Below are 20,083 nucleotides of genomic sequence, written 5' to 3' on the forward strand. Positions count from 1 at the left end.
TGTGAATTTGCTTTAGAGAAGTTTTTCACTGTGGTTTTCTGGGCAGAGGGTGGGGTCGGGATGTGAATATCCAGTGAGATTAGTTTATGGTCTGATCTTACCAGTGAGGGATACACTTCTGGTCTGGAGCATAGAGTCCCATGTTGGTGATGATCAGGTCCAGTATGTTTTCCCCTCTTGAGGGAGCGGTAACAAGTTGTTCCATAGAATTTGAGTTCATAAATTCTGGGAATCTTTGGGCTAGGGTGTTGGAGCTAGAGTCATGCTCCCAGTCTATGTTTGGGTAGTTGAAGTCGCCTAATATAATGGTGTTTGGAGAGACCTTCATATTTTCCACTGTTCTCAGGAAGGTCAAGTGCGGTTCTTGGGTTTGGGAGGGTAGTCTGTAGCAGGCTATTACCTGGAAGGCAGTTTTACCCACTGTTAGTTGCACATGGATAGTCTCTGATGCTTGGTGCTTTGCCACCGACCTGGAGGTGTGGGTATCTTTGATGAATATCGATACTCCCCCTCCTTTTGTGGTTCGGTCCAAGTTTTGGGTCTGAAAAGTATGGTATGAGGTATAACCTGGTAGTGCTGGGGTGCTCTTGGTAGCCCTGAACCAGGTATCTGTTACTGCACAGATATCGATGTTCTCCATGCTAAGGAGAGTTTTGAGTGTGTGCATCTTGAGGTTTAGACTTATGGCGTTGAGTAGCATTACTCTTAGTTTCTTATCCCTTGTGATACCTATGGAGGTGGGTTTGTCTTTTGAGCCTTGCCTAACAAAGGCACTATGGGGGTAGCAAGAGCCTTTGCCAATATCTGAAAGCCCAGGGGTGACAGGTGCAAGCCATCCCTAGCGAAGCAGGTGGTTCAACAGAAGGTGAGTATGTGAGGGTGTAGTGCCTGTGATTAGTTAGCACTGACATATATGACTGCTCACGTGGACAAATGCCAGGTAAGTCATATGCAATGTGTCACAGGCAATGTACATGTGAACAGGACAAACAGTGACGGTCTGTCAAGTGAGACATGGACATACATATAGTAAGCTATGCAGATGTCACTAGGAGTCCACAGAAGCTCTGTAACTCTGCATTGCAGGTGGGATCAGTATTCCAGGGTAACTGCAAGCAAACATGCATGCAAACAAAGCTACAGTAAGCAGGGCTGCATCTAGCCCATTGTAAACAAACAAGCTGTACCACTTCCAATAGGTAACATGGCAGATATGCAGGCACTATGCACATGTACATGGAAATACACAGGTCAGATGGCTAGGGTCCAGTCTCAGTGCACACAAGTGTACAGACCATGTATCGTCAGGATGTACAATAACTGGATGGAAACCCATGTGCACATACCTGCAGTAATACACATGTCAAATAACAGACACTGAGCCTTCACTCAGTGGTTCCATACTTAGTAGGATGTATGCTACCTGGCCTGCCACCACAGTATCCCTGACATGTATGGGGACTCTCCCTCCTGTGACAGTTAATTTTGTGTGTTGGGGCTGTCTAGCATGGTATGAGATGTGAGCTTGCAGTGCTAGGGTGCTCCTGTGTGTCCTGTACCAGTCGTGTAGTACTGCACACATATCAACATCCTCAAACATCCGCATCGCAGAGTCCAGTGTGGGCAACATGCCACTTGCAGTTTACATGTCCATCATTGCATATTCATACTTTCATTGCCTTATCCCCTGTGCTACCTATGTATGTAGCCTTCTGTTGACATCCTTACCATCAGTATGCAACATGTGCAGATGATACACTATGGTACTTACCATGGGTGTAGACAACAGTACATGACAATCCTACCCTTACTGCATCAGGCATGCTGTGATATACCCACAATTATATCAGCACACAGTACTGTTAACAACATGATACTATTACTACACATCTATGCAGTCACCCTGTGCATCAGCATCATATTAACCTGTACCTGCACTGATGTTACAGATTTCAGGAGGTGGCACAGTTTCATCATATGCACAGGGTGTGAACTTGGTATGCCTGAGTCTGCCACTGATACCACCAATTGACATGTATGTGTATGTGTGTTGGTGAGGGACAGCAGTACAAGGTGGGCAATGTTGATGCAGTGTGTGTGTGTATGCGGTAGCCCTAGGTGTTGTCAATTCGCATGTGTGTATGGATGCACACAGTTCCACCTCATGGCTGCCATATACTGGTGTTTGTGGACAGCCACAGACTGTACCTGCCAGGTCATACAGATCAGTGTCTCTGGCCACGGACACGGTACCTGTGCCTTGCAGGGGTGCTACGGACCGTATCCGGTACCAGCCCAGACTTGGTACTGTTATCAGAGGCAGGTGTTCGTTGACTGGACACAGATCCTTGTCGGGCCTGGCCAGAGCCACGTGCATGTGGTCTCCTGGGGCGGTCTGATGACAGCACAGACCCAGCATTGCTGGGGCTGCTGCTGGCACTATGGGGGCAGCCGCGGCCCTGTTGTCGTCTGCGACGACTGCCAGCTGCTGCTGTTGCTGGCATACGCTGACGTCGATGCCTCAACCATCCACCATCACCCTGGCTCATGGACATGTAGTTGTGGAACCGGTCTAATATGTCCCCACAACGTCTGTCTATGACATCAGTGAAATTACGGATGGCAGCCGCAATGTCACACATACAGTCAGTCATGGCTGTGCGACATGCTGTCAGCTCCCTCAGACCCTGTCTGGTGTACCGTTCCATACGTGACTGTGCCTGCATGACAGCCCGAAACATAGCTGAGGTTGTAAGACCTCTGTGGGCACGTCTGACAGGGGCAGTATGCCCACGGATGCTCCCACGAGAACCCCTGGACATCTGTCTGTGTGGTACCATCTCAGAGCCATGCCCATGGCTGCTGTGTGGGGATGCATGTGCCACAGATACCACATTACCCTGGTCAATGCCCACTGTATGCTGTCCAACACCTAGGGACATTGGTGACAAAGGGTGTATTGGCAGGATAACTGTGCGAATTGATGGGGTTGACATCTGTGTACTGTCAATTGGCTGACCAATGACGGACCCTGGTATACCTTCCTGTGCCATTATACAGATGTCATCATTATCAGTACCCATGGCAACTGATTCAGGTTACCTGCTGCATGACACCAGAGCAGCACCAGAACCTCTGGGAGGGAAACAGGAAACACAGTTTACAATGTCTACACAATATTACCAGTGATGCACACATCCACACATGCACAGGTCCACACATGCATACATGCACACATGTACACATGCACACATGCACACATGCACACGTGCACACATGCACATGTGCACACATGCACAGGTGCACACATGCACACATGTACACATGCACACATGCACAGGCGCACACATGCACACCTGCACATGTGCACACGTGCACACATGCACATGTGCACACATGCACACATGCACACATTCACACATGCACACATGCACAGTTGCACACAGTTGCACACAGTTGCACACAGTTGTACACTGTTCAGTATGCGAGATATCAACACACAGACACAGACACACCTGCATGCATACACAGAGCACTACTCAGTGAGCCTAATATTACTATTACTATCAAGACTATTAAAGGTATTGTTAATACACACTCACCAGCATGGATAGGCTGCATTGCTTTTACACTGGAGGGAGCTGCAGAAGTGAGGAAACTAATGTCAGTGGGCACAACTGTGCCATTGTTACTGAGTATGATACAGGTCAGTAGTACAACAGTCGCCTTTCACAGGTCAGCTGCTGATATTGAGGATATCACACTTGCACATTAAATACTATGATGACAGCTACAAACCAAGGACACACCTTACACATGCATTAACTACCAGTGTACACAACAATCAACTATACATATGGCATATTACCTGCACGCTTATAGTCTTGCTGCTGCGTGGCTCCAGCCTCCATCATATGGGCGGCACAGTGGTTAGCGTTAACGCGAAAGCCCTCCAGCAAGAGGTCCTCGACTCGGGGATTCTTGGGGTGCCTTCTGTATGTTGTGTTCTTGTTCTGTTGTGGTTTCCTCTTTCCCTCCTCTACTCTTCCCTCCCACATTTCCAGACACATTCTGAGGTTGTTTCTCTCCGGCCTGAAAAACAGGCTCTCTGGGGAACTCGTCGGACATTCCCGGTCAACAAATGTTAAATAAATAAATAAAATAAATAAATAAATCATAATGCATGTCTGCTGCTGTTCTTGTTGTTGGTTGGCTGGAGCCACTACACTAATGAGTAGTCCCTCCAGTCTGGTGAGTGGGGGATGTATAGCCACCCCACCACCTGTGGTGACCTGTTGCCTGTGGATATCTGACGCACGCTGACAGACATTTCTGATTAAATCACTGCAGTGATGTCGTACCTGCTCATATGTCCTATTATGCGTGCCTATGTCATTTACCCGACGGACCAGGTCTTGCCACAGTGCAGCCCTCTCCTGCTGATTCTGGCTGGTGCGGGAAAAAAGTATTGCATAATCCCGCACCAGGCTCTGGTGTATCTCCTCATCCTCAGCTGCAGAGTAAGCTGGATTTCGCGGGTGAGCCATGGTCCTGAAAAAGGAAATAACATGATATCAGCAATATATGTCAGCAGAATTTGGCACACATACTACACATGCTACTCGACTGTTGTGATACAACATATCTCACATATATAGCATCTGTCTGTCTATTGGTGGATAGACATGTAAATGGCCAGGTATCAGTGCTCAGCCAGCAACTGTGCAACAGTACCTGGCACACTCCATACGACATACTACCAAACCCCAGCAGTCAGAACACTGATTCAGGTCCAAACCACCTCATCACTCTCGGGGTTTGTATCTAGGTACTGTATGGGGTACATCATCAACTACTGTGAGCTGACCACAAACTAATTGCCCTGGATATACATATCCTGCCTCCACCACCAGCACAAATGACTATAGTGAATAACATTGCAAATGCAAACTTTACACTTTGTAACAGTGACATGGTATCCTTTCAGCCCACTGGGCCAGGGGAAGACACAACCCACAATGCTGACCCCTTCACAAATGATTTCTACGGACATCTCCAAGAACGCATGGATCATGCAATCCCATATAAGACCAAGACACTCTCCACAAAGGGACAGCATCCTGTCTGGTGGACCCCAGCCATAGACAGATTGTATTACAAAAGATGGAAGCTACTGCAAGACAGAGCATAATTCCATAAAGGGAAGACATGTCTGATCAGCACTAGTAAGGAGCTATTTTCTCTCATACAAACATCCATGGGCAACTTTGAGAGGGAAATCAACAGGGATACTACAGATAACCACAAGGCCTTCTTCAGTTATGTTAGCAACCTGGTCAAAAACCCTCCACTATGCTCATAGTTAGTACACAACAACAAATATTTCACTGAACCCACAGATATTGGCAACATTGTGGCAGACAGGTTCAGTGCAGGTTTCCCCCCTCCCTCTCCCCCAAAATAAGACATAGTTATCCCAGCTGACTGTAACCTCCCTGTCATCACAGATGTCCAGGTGAGAGCCGAACTCAGGAAAGCAGAATACACAACATGAATGGGACCTGATGGTATCCCCGGTTGTATGCTACATGAACTCCAAGAGGAGCTAAACACACATATAGAAGTGCTATGTAACACTAGCCTGACTACAGGATATGTGCCTGTACACTGGCGCACAGCAGAAGTGGTTCCACTCCATGAAGGAGGCACCTCTACATACCAATACAATGCAACACAATACAATACATTACAATACAATACTATACAATATGCTATTGCCCCTGGGACTACAGCAGCATACTGTTCTGCTACACTGACCATTGTGACACATGTGATGTGATGGTACCTGCTGCTGTCAAACAGTTACACAGGGTGACTCGTATGGCATATTACCTATCTGACTAACATTCAGCAGGGGTATGTGTGACATCTACTCATGGGTGGTCTTGCTTCTTAACACTGTGTGGTTTATTGCAGGGTATGTCTTATCTGTGGGTAGGAACCTGTACCTCCACCATGTGCTCTCTATTGCAGTGGCACGGACAACACACAGCAGTCATTTAGGTTGTGGATGGTGTGAGGTGTTACTATGGTTGTTGGACATCTGTCATGGGTGTGACTTAAGTATGTAAATCCAGGAGTGGTAACCTCTATGTAGGTAGTATGTGTGTACTCTGTGGTGTTGTCAGTCACTGTGCATTGGTAATGTGTTTGAGTGCATTGTCACAGTGTTGTACATGTCACTGTGTCCTTCTCCATATCTGTAGCTGTCATGTGAGGTACATACCATGGCAGCCATTATGTGGCGTGACCTACATGTCCATAGCTGACACACCATGTCTGCTGACACATACCATGTGCAGGTATTCCAGGAATAGTGTGCCACTGTGAATATCATTGGGGGGACTATTGTACACATTTATGACCCTGTTCACCCCTGACACATGCAGTGGTGGGCAGCCAATCACATATCTGGTGGTTACTGGTGTAGGTGATTTGAAATGGGGTATTGTACTCTGGTTTTGACACTGGTGTTCACTCCATGCCTTTGTCACCAGGCACCTGTTGCAATACATCTGCACACATGTGCCTCACTCAGAATATATATACATCTCTCTCTCTCTCTCTATATATATATATATATATATATATATATATATATATATATATATATATATATATATATGTATATAGATATATCTATATGTATATATATATATATATATATATATATATATATATATATGTCTGTATACATATACACATATATATATATTGATGTACATATATTGCTATAGATATGGAAGGGGGTGTGACAGAGGGGGTGAGAGTGACAGAGGGGGTGGGACAGGGGGAGTGTGAGATCGTCATATACAGTCATACCTGTAGATAGTCAGATCTGTCTGTCTATGTATATGTATCTACATATATCTATATCTGTATGTGTGTATTACATATATATGTTTGTACATTCTATCTATCTACATCTGTCTATGTATTCCTACATCTCTCTCTATGTATGTATACATATATGCATATTATATATATATATATATATATATATATATATATATATATATATATATATATATATACATACATACATATATTGACATACATACGTATCCATATGATAGATAGGTATATCAACATGTTTGTTTACAAAATTGTATACACACACTAACATACTGCTAAACATACATAACTGTGAAACCTACTTTGAACATTGCACTACAACCTACATTCAACCTACATTGATATGTGCACATAGATGCTCTCACATACAAATGTATGTACAGCCTTCACTGATAGTTGCTGTATGTCCCCTGCCCTTTGCACATCTTCATATACATATGGATACAGACCAATGACACATATGGAGGGCTCACAGTATGTAGACTTTTATAGTATTACTTTACATTACCTGTGTTTGTCACAGCTGCTTGTGTTGCCATCTGGTTTTGTGTCCTGCTGCTCCACTTGCCAGTTGTCAGCTTCCAGGTGGTTGTTGCTGGCCAGTTTTGTTTGTGTATGTTTATTTTTTTTTCTCTGTCTCTCTCTCTCTCTCTCTCTCTCTCTGTCTCTCACTACCTTCACAGGGTGCAATGAAAGTATTGCATGTGTGGACTGGGAGTACAGCATGCTTTTGTAGGTATCTGCATATGTCCATGTGATGGCCTCTGCACCAATTGTTAGCCAGCATTTGCTAATTGCATGCAGCCAGTTGTGTACTGATTGCAGTTCTCACTGTGATTTCAGAACAGTGCTATAAAAAGGTATGTGAGATGGGCGTAGCCCTTTCAGATTTTAAGGGCAGGGACCATGCTGGTATGCTGTGGACACTGTTCTGTGAGTGTAAAGGTTAGTATCTCTCTCATATTTCCGGCTGTGTTGTAGATTAACATTTCTCCATTCATTTCTCTAGTTTCCTGTACTAAGTGTGTATGTACACTGACACCTAAGACTACTACTACTGTTAATGTGGGTGTGTGTGTGCTTTCCTGTGGGACATGTGGTGTAACTGGTGTATAGCAGTGGCTCTTGCACTTTGTTGCTATGGCTTCAATATTTGCCCTTTACAGTCAATACTTGTATGCCTGCTAGATGTCTTGACTGTAGTGTGCTGCTGTGGCTTTCCTATTTTCCATGTACATTCACACCTTGGAATGCTTGCTATATTTGCTAGGGTGTTACAGCATGCAGTGTGGTCTGGCCATGGTGTGGGCCTTGACATCTATTAGGGTATTTGAGTATGCTGCTGAGCAGGCCCCAGAGACTCTCAGGTGCATCTGTTATCTGCCTCATGGAATGGTACATATCAGTGGGGTACACCCATTAAATTGTCTGGTATTCTGCAGTTGTGACTGTGGGATAGCATGAGCATATGTATTACTACACTATTTCTGCCGTGCAAGTGGTGCATACTTTCAGGACTTCATAGTTACCATTGCATGTGTTGTAACACCTTTCTGCCTACTGTTTGTACATTTCACATGGAGTCTGTGGGGCATCCCTGTAACTCAGTCACTGTTGCTATGTCTTAGCTCTTAACTATTCAAATATGGCGGTGTCAGACCTCTCAAGTGTACAGATATTTGCAGGTTGTCCACATTTCTGCCTCATATTTTGGTCAATATCTCATGCACAGCTCTTTCTGGCAAATCACTCTGGGCTCAAGTCAGAATATAGTGACAAACATTTAAGTTTCAGGCTTCATACCCTTCCAAACATCCAACAAAATGCAGAACCTGTTACTCTCTGAACTGTCTAAGTTTGTTGTAACATTATTTGGAATGTGTCCCTGGTTTTGGCCCTTTGCTCCACATATTTTATTACTTGGTCCGGATGTGTTCCTGTAACAGGTTGTGGGGTATGGGCAGTGATTGTCCTGCTGTGAGTATGTGTGTGGCTTGCAAGGTGCTGCAGTGACATTATTACCTACTAGCTACCAACTAGCATGGCTGTTTCTGTTCACACACTGCTATTATAGAAGTCCACTAGATTTGACAGTAAATATACATAACATGCTTTGTGTACTACACATCCTATATTCCCTTTACATTCATTCCTACTATTACATGATATATTTATTGTAGCACAATGTTCTTATATAACAGTCATGACTTAGTGGTAAGTCATGCAGACTACTGTTTCCAAGGTCCTGGGTTCAGTACTGACAGTGGGATTTTATGTTGCTTTTGAGCAGACCACAGGACCTGTCATTCAGAGTGACTAAGGCACTTTTAAGCAGTTGTAAACGGGTTAGCGCTGGTTTGCGCGGAGCTCCCGCATGCGCACTCGCATTCAGCTCTGCGCACAACCGCTTAAAAGTGCTTACTCGTGCGCACACCCGTGCTATTTTCTTTGAAAGAAATGAAAATGGGGAGACAGGAAATTGGTGAAAAAGGGGTCACAAAGAGGGTAAAACAGTAGGGAAACAAGCTTGGGTTTTGCAGGAGGGATGTAGGTAAGGCCCATAGCTGCCCATTTCTTCATCAGCAACAGCAGTGCATATGTTTGTAATTTTGTGTGACATTTGAAACCTTCCACTCCTGAGAGAGGTGTAAGGACAACAATAATGCTTGTTGTACAGCCAATTGTAATTGACAGTTTCCATGTCCAGCAGACATGTGTGCAAAATGGGCAGCTATGTATGGGGCGTAATTTTTTTGTGGGTACAGAATGCCCTTTTTTTTTTCAGGTGAGAGTGGTATGTCAGGTAAAGAAAGTCGGAATAGCTGGGGAGGTAGGTTGGGTAGGTCAACAGGCAAGACAAACAAGACGCATACAGGGGTGGTGTATGACACGTGTGGGGGAGTTACACAATTGACAGGGATGGATGTTTGGATATCCAGAGCCCATAAGCCCACAGATGGCAACAGTGGAACTGATATCCACACCCATGGGCAGTTGCCACTGTGCCTTCACTGCCCAGGACGGGGCTGTGCTGAAGGCTGTGTAGGCTGGGCAGCAGGCATGCCCGTTAGTTGTGCCACCTGTGCCTCAAGTTGGCGTAGGGGCCCAAGAACAGCTTCCTGGATCTCCCTACGCACCACAGTCCGGATGCTACAGAGGGTGAGTGGTGGTTCTCCTCCGGCCACACTTGCAGAGGGGGGACGAGCCCCATCCCCTGCAGCGCTTCCACCCGCAGGTGGCACAGGGCCACCGGAGGAGGGTCCGGCCTGGGCACTACTGCCAGGTGCACTCGCCAGCTGAGGTGGGAGAGGTGGGTCCGCTGGAACCCGCCTTCCCTGTCGTCCTATGTTTTGCATTATGTCATGACAGTTTGGGTTAGTAACATACAATACCATTCACAATTAGTTGTAACAGCATGCATTAGTATTCCCATTAACCAAACACCCAGATATTCACACCATTGAACAGCGAGCATAACACATGCATAATTTGAACAACAATACACAGTCCAACAACATGCAGGGTTGATTGATGGCACAGGCCATCAGGTTTGGATGTATGAACAGGGCAGATGCATCAATGTACATGCAAATATGTATGACCCAACAGGACAAATGTCCAGGGGTGTTAATTGTGATTGCACATACCAATTTCACGTGGAATGGATTATATGTGGTTATAGGGTAGGGTTCAGAAAATATAATTAACACCTTCAGATACCAATACATATGCTGTACATTTCTAATAGCTGCAGATATATACACACTACAGTTCTACCTACAGTTTCCTATGTGATAACTACTTCAAGTTGGTGATAGGAATGTTACTGCTACATCAATATACATTTTCATTTTTATTCATACACGTTCATATCTGGCTCTGTTCAGCTACATCATCCTGCTACATTTGCTTTATATAGCTATAGACAACTGTGGATGTTTGGTATTTCAGACAATCATACTATCTGCATATTGCAGACTGAGAGCAACATATCCAGATTTTGGGATACGCATTCCAGCTGCAGTAACATTTTGAATACATTTCACAGTTTGGTTCTGCTTGTCACATTCATTTCATTCTGTACTGACTGCAGTATACTTTATTCAGGAGTTATTACTACTTTATTGGTGGATTCATAGCTCTTTCTCACACTCTCTCACTTGTTTTATTTTTACAATTCAGGATGGTACTTACTTCTAGGCTTTATTGACATGTTTTAACTACATATTACAATCCTTTCAAACAGTCTCATTTCTGTCATGTTTCAGTATTTCAACAGGGATATATTTCACACGTGTTTTGCTCATCTTCTGCAGCTGTACTTTTCAGCCTGCTGCAGGTTGTGTACTATTATATTACAGGTGGGACATCTTTATTTCAGACTTTATTTCAGACATTTACATTTTTCTGTTTGGATTACAGACTGCAACACACTTTTGTAATCAAGCAATACTTGCAAACACTCTTACACTGTTACTTGCACATTTTATTACTTAGTGACTACACTGCACTCTTTTGCTAACTGTCATACTTTTATATTTATTTACAGTTACAGGGAGAGGATTACTGACCTGCCTGGTGGCGCAACCGCACCAGCCTATCACCATAGGCTCTGCTGTTCACAGAACGGACACCTGCAGCTGTAATATAAATAAAGTAATATTGGAATACACATATCCATAATATCAGCTAGGTTAATTTCTTACATACATAATTAGATGTAACTTACTCAGTAGTGGGACGTTGGGCATTTGCCGGGCCTCCTGGATCCAAAGGTTCAGTTGGTCCTGCTTGCATCTCTTCAGGTCCGCATGGTGGTGACAGACCTGCTCACCAGTCCTTGGAATCCCTGTGGCACTGGTAAGATCATGAGCCAACCGGTCCCATGCCTCAGCCCTATATGCTCCCCACAGGACCTGGCCCTGCATGAGTTGGGCCTCATGATTGTGGACAAGGAACCAAACCATATATTTGGACTCCTCAATGCCCCACCTCTGTGCTCAGAAGCAACTACCCTCTCCTACACCTGCCATCCTGACATTCTGGCTGCAAGTTAGTTCTACAATCGGTTATGCTGTGTATTCCCGCCTATGGGGCTTATATATGCCGTTTTTCCTGCACTTATCTGTGATTGGCCATTTTGGAATTGTATCAGCTTTACAAAACCTGCTTTGTCATGCTCCTCTTTCTATTCATGCCTATATATTTGCTATTACTGCATTCCTAAGTACAGCTGTCATGGCTTAGTGGTTCAGTACCTTGACTATGGTACATGGTATCCTGGGTTCGAACCTGGCTACTGCTTTTTATATTTTATGACTGTCTACACAGGCTAGGAGGTGTGTCTGTGTAAAGGCAGTTTTGTTGCAGCTTGCTCAACGTTGCCCGTCGGTTAGCTTGTTGGCGCGGTGTGCAGCTCCGCGCAAATGGGTTATGCTGGTTTACGCTTCATTTGGCTGTCAGCACACATATTACACTCAGCTCAGCTAGGGGCACACAGTTTCAGCGTGTTAAACCACTGCTCACCTATGGGCACTCATTTTGCACCTGTTAAACCACTGCTCACCTTCGGGCACTCATTTTACACCTGTTAAACCACTGCTCATCTACGGGCAGATGCACTCAACTTGTTAAACTGTAGCTCAGCTATAGGCACATCTGGCATTTTTTATTATTTTATCTCACATTTCTTCAAAATAAATGGCCCATTTCATTACATTTTACATAAAATATAATTTTATATGTGTACATATATGTCAGGGACTTGTTTCGTGCTTATTTCACTAAAAATAAAAATTGATGTTGTGGGGTCTCGAATCATGACTGCCTGCTCTTCAGCCAACGTCTCTACTGCTACGCTATTGCTTTTTGGCTTACTTTGCATAGTTAGTTCTTATATGCTTTTCCACTTACTGCTAACTGTGGCTAAGCTAAGCGCACACCCGCACAAACGAGCGCACTCACGGGCAAACATCTTTACAATTTAAAAACAATATAACATGTTCATTTATATATTTTATGTTCCTAGTCTGTGGGGGCATGTGTTGTTTTGTGTTTATTCACATTTCCATGGACTCTGTCATGGGGGTTTACATTCGGCACTTTTACTCTTCTGGGGGCGTGTCCGTTTGCAGGGTTCGGCCTATGGACACGCCCCTACTGTCTTCTATGGACCGTGTAAGCCTTAGGTGTGATTCAGCATGCCCTCATGCATATGCATGATATGCATGACATGCTGACGTCACACCATTTAACTGCAGCCTCCGTGTAAGCCTTGTAACTCTTACACAGAGGCTTTGTGAATCCTGCCCACTATTTTTATTCCCCATCACATAATATCCAATACAATTAATAATTATATAACTGAAGGAATAATAAAAGCAATATTTCCTTGCTCAGATGAATTCTTGTTTAATTTTCTGTCATTTGCTTTGCTGTGGTTTTAAACTGGTACATAATACAGTAATGAAGACACTGGTGTCTCATTGTACCATTAAACATGCAAAAATAATCTGTATTCCCACCTAAGATCAAATTGCAGTACAATATTCTATAGACTAACTTTTTTCCAGTGCTTTGTAGGCAGTTCCAAATATCATAGGTTCCTAATATATTGATGAAGATGTGGTGACCAACGATATAATAAATACTCAACAATTTGATTCTATAGCTCACTGAATAGGAAATCTCAGTATGATATTTAACAGATTGGTTTCTAGCATTTTGGTATCTGAATGCATCATTAAAAATGTAAACAATTATAGCCGGACACATGCAAAAATCACACATGAAATGTTTTTTGGTACTGTTTGGAATTTCCTACATCAAGAGAAACCCTTGGTCCTACTGAAATAAAAACCATATTCATCAAAACCCACTCCAATTACAAAAGTCCCTTCTTCCTCCACACCTACATCAAATCACACAATGGCCTGAGCAGTAAGGGTTAATAGGGGCTCCTACTGGCCATTCACAATCTCTAAACCTTGTCTAAAACCACATGCCAAATTCTGCATTTGTGACAACAGGTAAGGAGACTCTATAAATATACAAGTGGAGGGGAAAGTAAGTTTGACTAAGTACATATATTTGGCTTCAACACAAGTCTATTGGTCTAATAACAAGCTAAAATTATAAACTGATAGCATGCGTTGTTTCATAGAGTAACAACATTTATTACACTAATAGCAGTTATCCATTTATTTATTACTTGAATAAAATATATTAATGCGACTATTTAGTAAAACTGCTATATTGGGAAAAACAAAATATGGGCTGGGATTCATCAAAGCATAGTGTAATGGCTTGGTTTACTATTGAAATGTCGAACAGCACTACATCGACTGTACTATAGTCGAACACGGAAGTTCGAAAATAGTAATGTCGATGACAAAAAACAATCTAGGACTGTGTTTTAACATGGGTCGAGGTAGGGGAGATGTTTGTAGTTCTGAATAATACTGAACACCTACCTCAACCCATGTTAAAACCATTCCTAGATTGTTTTTTTTGACGTCGCCATTACTATTTTCGAACTTCCGTGTTCGACTACAGTACAGTCGACGTAGTGCCGTTCGACATTTTAATAGTAAACCTAATGGCTTAGTGTGATGGGGAAGCTTTAGCTCACAAGTTTTTCCCATTACTTTAAGCATTTTTATTTCAGAGACAGCTTTATCAATAAGATTTTCCTTGAGCGGTACTCAGAACTGAAGGTGGTTTCATTGTCAGAGCTGCATGCTAATATATTTCTAGGAGAGTGTCTAATGTAAATTAGCCATGTGCTCTCTCACAGAAATGTGTAGGACTCCACTCATTCACTCCTATGGGAATGTTTTTAGTGCAGGTAATTTCACTGAAGACATGGAGGGGGTTCATAGGTTGGTACTAGGCTATTGGCCCTAGGACTTATACAAGCCTAGCCATAACAATTCCCTGGCTATTTCTTCCCACAGTATTTACTTCTCTGGACCCCTGTCTAGCAGAGCAACTGACATGATCCCCGAGGTGAATTTCCTATCGTCCATCCAATCATCAAGGTTCCTTTTGAAGAGGGCCAAGGAGGCGCTCTGCTTGACATGTTTGGGCAGTCTATTCCAGAGTCTGGGGAGTCTCTGTGTCAGGAACCTATCACTCCAGCATGTTTTTTTCATTGTGATGACAAGGTTTAGATCCCTGGAGCATGTTTCTCTGAAGGACTGAGATTTCTTTAAGTATAGCATGTCCCAACAGCTCTGGGTTTGACATGGCCTTGTATGTTAAGCAGAGATCGCCTCTGAGTAGACGATATGTGACAGAGTATAGGTGGAGTTTTTTAGATGGTCAGCATAGGGCATCTGCTTTAGGCCTGTGATTCTTTTAGTGAGGTATTTCTGTGGTCTTTCCAGTTATTGCAGATGTCTTGAGAGGTACATACCAAATGGGGCTTTGTATTCTATAATGGGTCTAATGAGGGATGAGTAAAGTGGTACAATGCCCTCCTTTTTTCTAGATAAAAAGCCCTTAGTGATGAGGTGTGCCCCATAGAAGGATTTCCTGACTGTTTTGGAGATGTGGTTATCGAAGGTGAGACCACTGTCCACCTGTGTCCCTAAGTCTCTCATCACACCTTCGGTGTTTAGTGTACTGCCACCTATGTGGTAGCTCATGGGTACATGTTTTTTCCCAAAGGGGATAACTATACATTTCTTGGCATTAAGCTTGAGCCCATGGCTCTGGCACCAAGCATCTGTTTCTGTAAGGCCCTATTGTAGAATATCCACATAATTTGGGGATTCAATAATGGCTCCCAGTTTGCAGTCATCTGCGAACTTTGTTAGCCAGAGTCCCTTAATGTTGGTCTGTACTTCAGAGAAGTAGATGCCATACAAGAGCAGTCCCAGGACTGAACCCTGAAGTACTCCACTTGTCACTTGTCTGGAGCTGGATTTGGAGTCGGCTACTTATTTAATTTATTTATGTTTTAGACATGTCTGTGCATGTATTATAGGCAAGAATGAGACCAAATGAATGTCTGCGTGTGTGTGTGTGTGTGTGTGTGTGTGTGTGTGTGTGTGTCCGCGTGTCTGTGTGTGTGCGTGTGTGTGTGTGTGTGTGTGTGCATGTGTGTGTGTGTGCGCATGTGTGCATGCGTGTGTGTGTGTGTGTGTGTGTGTGTGTGTGTGTGTGTGTGTGTGTGTGTGTGTGAGTGTAAGTGTTTGGGTATATAGGTGCCTCACCTGAAGCGATGTATGGGCTACTAGGGATAACAGTAGTGTGGTCAGGTCTGATAGCACTTGCGTGCAATGCAGAGACATGTTAGTGAGCCAATAATGAGGTCTTTTTCTGTACAGGCATAACCATCTCTGAACTGCATTTTTCACCATCATGCCAACTAACCTGCAGTGGGCAATTAGCATAAACAATGAGCATTTTTCTGAATCATAGGAATGGTCGTATTTGTGTTTAATGACTCACTTAAAAATCTGAAGACTAGATTTAATTAGAAAATACATCCAAATCTCTCCTCTTGTTCTTTGGATGCCCAGAGTTAAAAACAATATTTTCAAAAGTACTGACCTTTTTTTTTCTGGATTAGAAATAAAGAAAAGTAGTTGGGGAAGTCTGTGTTTTCTCATTCTTTGAAAGAAGTTGGATAACAATAAGTAAGGATTTAGATAGTTAAAGCTGTTTCTCCTTTATAACAGAAAATCCACTCAACAGGTACAATATGGCTGGATCTCCTGCATCAGCATTGTTTCTCTCCATACAGATGTACTAGCCTATGTCTTAATGGGAAAATAGGTGCAACTTGGAAATCAACTGGCCAGAATATTGGATCTTCATGTTTTTGGGTCTATATTAAATTATCAAAAGCTCTCATGAGCAAACGGCATTTCATCGAATACATCATTCATCAATTTCTGCTCTTATGGGGGGGCTGTGCCCCTCACACCCCCCCACTAATTATATATACCAACTCCGAGATCCCACTACAGTAAGGAAAGGGCAGATTTCCCGATCCACCCTGTATCACAATCTCACTATGAACAGTTTGGTGAATGCATGTTCAATGTAAGACCACCGAAAATGCTGTTCACTAAACAGTCTTTTCAATAATTTAATAGGGACCTATGTTTCTTCCTTCACAGTTAAGTGTGGACATCAGAATAAAAGCAAAAAAACGCAGCTATAGAAAGTCAAGGTAAACATTTTATGTGTTTCAGTCACAGGCAGGAAATCAGAAGATAATTTGATAATGCAGATTTGGGAGAGACAGGAAGAAATCCAGAGGAGATGAGTATATCAAGATATCTATGTGACCCATGTGACCGAGGACTTATGACAGTTAGGCATGACTGCAGAAGAAAGTAGAAGTGGGTCTCCAAATCAGCAGATGTTGCAACAGTTGATCTGACACCCCGAACCCATGTAAAACTGGTGAAAAGGGGACTGATGATGATGATGATGATGCTTTTGGAAAAGCCAGCTGCATCTCATCACTGGTAGTTTATTACTTTGAGACACTAAAGCATTATCAACTTCATTCTAGGCAAAGACAAAGGTTTCTTTTAAGTGATCTCTTAAATGGGTTACATAGTCACGGGCAGTAGTGGCATTTGCAAACCTTTCATCTTTGTAGTATGGAGATGATGTAAATATAGTGTAATTCTCCTTCCTGTCAATTTCAAGGAGTGAAATTGCTGTATGTAACATGTTACTGGCATGGGTAACCATTGTTACTAGCAAAACTTAAAATTCCAGCATTTTCCTGAGGAATCACTATACTATTTTAAGTACATTGGCTATTTTTTGTTTGTTAGCTTGCTCACTCCATCTAATTCTGATGGAACATATGCAGTTTTCTTTGTACTTCCAGTATTTTCACACCCTTTGTATTATCTGTTAATGGTTTGTGGTCCCTTGGTAGATTCTACATTATAGGTAGTCCCTAATGAGGTGGATTAAAAGAAAAGCTGTTTCTGTAGGCTTATTAGGGGCATGTAATCACTCTCTCCACTTTAACTAACATGTGACTTAAATACTGATGTAGTCTAACAGTCCTGGTTACCTGGCCAACCCAACCAATCTGGATGTCAGAAGAGGGTCCTGCACTTCTATTGTTTGAAGGGTGCTATGTTGATAGTGGAAATGTGCCAACATTTGCAACATATAATAAATATGTCCATGTAAATATTTAGTATCATCCTTACACATGTGAAGCCAGAAGAATAGCATGAGTCTGCCTTCCCATGAACTTTTACCCGTTTTTCCAAAGGAAATTGGCTTATTCATCTGTGACTACAAAACCCCAAAAAAACAAGCAATAATAAGCCTAAACCTTTTCAGCAGATCATTGACAGTCAATAAAGCATCTCCTGACTTATTGGAAACAAGCGCTGAATGGCCCACTTCTGTTTTATCAAACTTTAGCTGTTCCCTTGCTGCATAGCCTACAACTTGCAGGCTAGCACACAGAATACTCAATCCCTTTGACTCTTACTACTCTGCCTTTCTCTAGCTGTCCTTTGATATTAGAATAACTTCTCCTGATATTTCTGTTAAGGTCTCACGATTTAAGCTCTTTTCCACATTTATTTTATGAAAGAACCTATCTGCACTCCTGTCAGGGAGAAGCTGATCTGTCCTGTCTTCGTTAAAAAGTCATCATCAGCACTGCTTGTACTGTAAGTTTATGAGCTTGTAGTGAAGGGCCATCTTTGGAGAATTCATTTTCTTTTGGTTTTAACACGTATTCTTCTTTGAATTAAATAAACAGAAAGCCAGTTTCCAGTTCCTTCTTTTTCCTCTAAGGCTATTAGAGGTATAATTTTCAGTAGGGGTAGAATTAGTAGGTGCTACCTGTCCAGGAGAGGGAAAAGCAGGAGACAAGGAGGGTTTCTGGTTCCAGAAGGTTTGTAAAGCATGTATAGCTCCCCTACCTGTTTCTTGATATGTCTGATCTCATTCAGTGACCTTCAAAGCCCTTCCCAAATCCCTTCTCTGTGAGGACATTTAGGTTGGCTTTTGTGGATCAACCTTAACCCTTTCCCCTCTCTTTCTACAAATCAGAGACCATCTTAAAAAGAAAACAGCCACAACTTGGAAAACAGCAGACTAGTATATATGTTTTCTTCATTAACATGAGGTTAATTATATTTAGTGTATGTACCTAATTTTTGTCCTCCATTTATATTAGTTTAAAGGTGAATTGCAAGGTACATTTGCAACCAAGTTCTGAAGCTCACTGTCCCATAATAGCAAAGACTGGGCGAACACACGGTAAAGAGCAGAGTCTCTCAGGTCTTTCTAGGTCTTTCCCCATCTTCTTACCAGTCTCAAGTAACTCTGTTCTGTCCATGGAAGAAACAAGTCTTTATACTGTCTTATCATCATCTTCCTCAGTGCTCTGACTGCTCATACAGGTAACATGTCTGAGAATGCTACCTGAATTTTGCCTACCCTGACATCTGTTTACAATCTAAGTGACTCTTCTTGCTATGACCACTACAACTTGGGCAGTTCAGTGGTGCTAATATGCATCGCAACATGCATGCACCCCCCCCCCCCATGTACCACTGGTGACAGCCTTTGTCATCTTCTCCCAGGTTCTGATCAGTCTTAAGTCTGGGCATAATTTCACCATAACCTCTCTCTCTTTCTCCTTTCTCTTTGCCATTCTGCTTGCTTGTCGTCCTTTGACATCCTCCACCCATGTTTTTTTCCCCATCATTCCCTGCCTCATCATCTCTACTCCTGCTTCTTCTCTTGTCACTCTTTACCCTTGTTTACCTTAGTTGTTGAGATAGTTGGACCATTCAGATTATTTTGCCTTCATTATTGTTTTAAAAATGGAATGATTTGTAGTATGAATTATTTTAAATTCATCTTGAAGCACCATCATGTTTGAAAATGTTGATTCATTGTATAGTTTATTGCAAATCTTTATCTAATTTAGATATTAGCTTCTCTAGTTCAATTATTTTCTGGTTTCTGTATTTTTAGGTAAGAAGCAGTCGGGCAGTTTGCTTAAATGATTAAGAAGGTTTTAATGAGCTGTTTCTTGGGCAGAGTCTGATAAAGGTTTATGGAGATCAGTGTTCTTCCCTGGAAAACAAATACTGCACTGCATTTCAATTGTTTTCACTGCTGTTTTAGCTACTTTTCTGTATATATATATATATATATA

This window comes from Protopterus annectens, chromosome 12.part0 (assembly GCF_019279795.1).
Source record: "Protopterus annectens isolate FY-2018-M chromosome 12.part0, PAN1.0, whole genome shotgun sequence".
Lineage (NCBI taxonomy): Eukaryota > Metazoa > Chordata > Ceratodontiformes > Protopteridae > Protopterus > Protopterus annectens.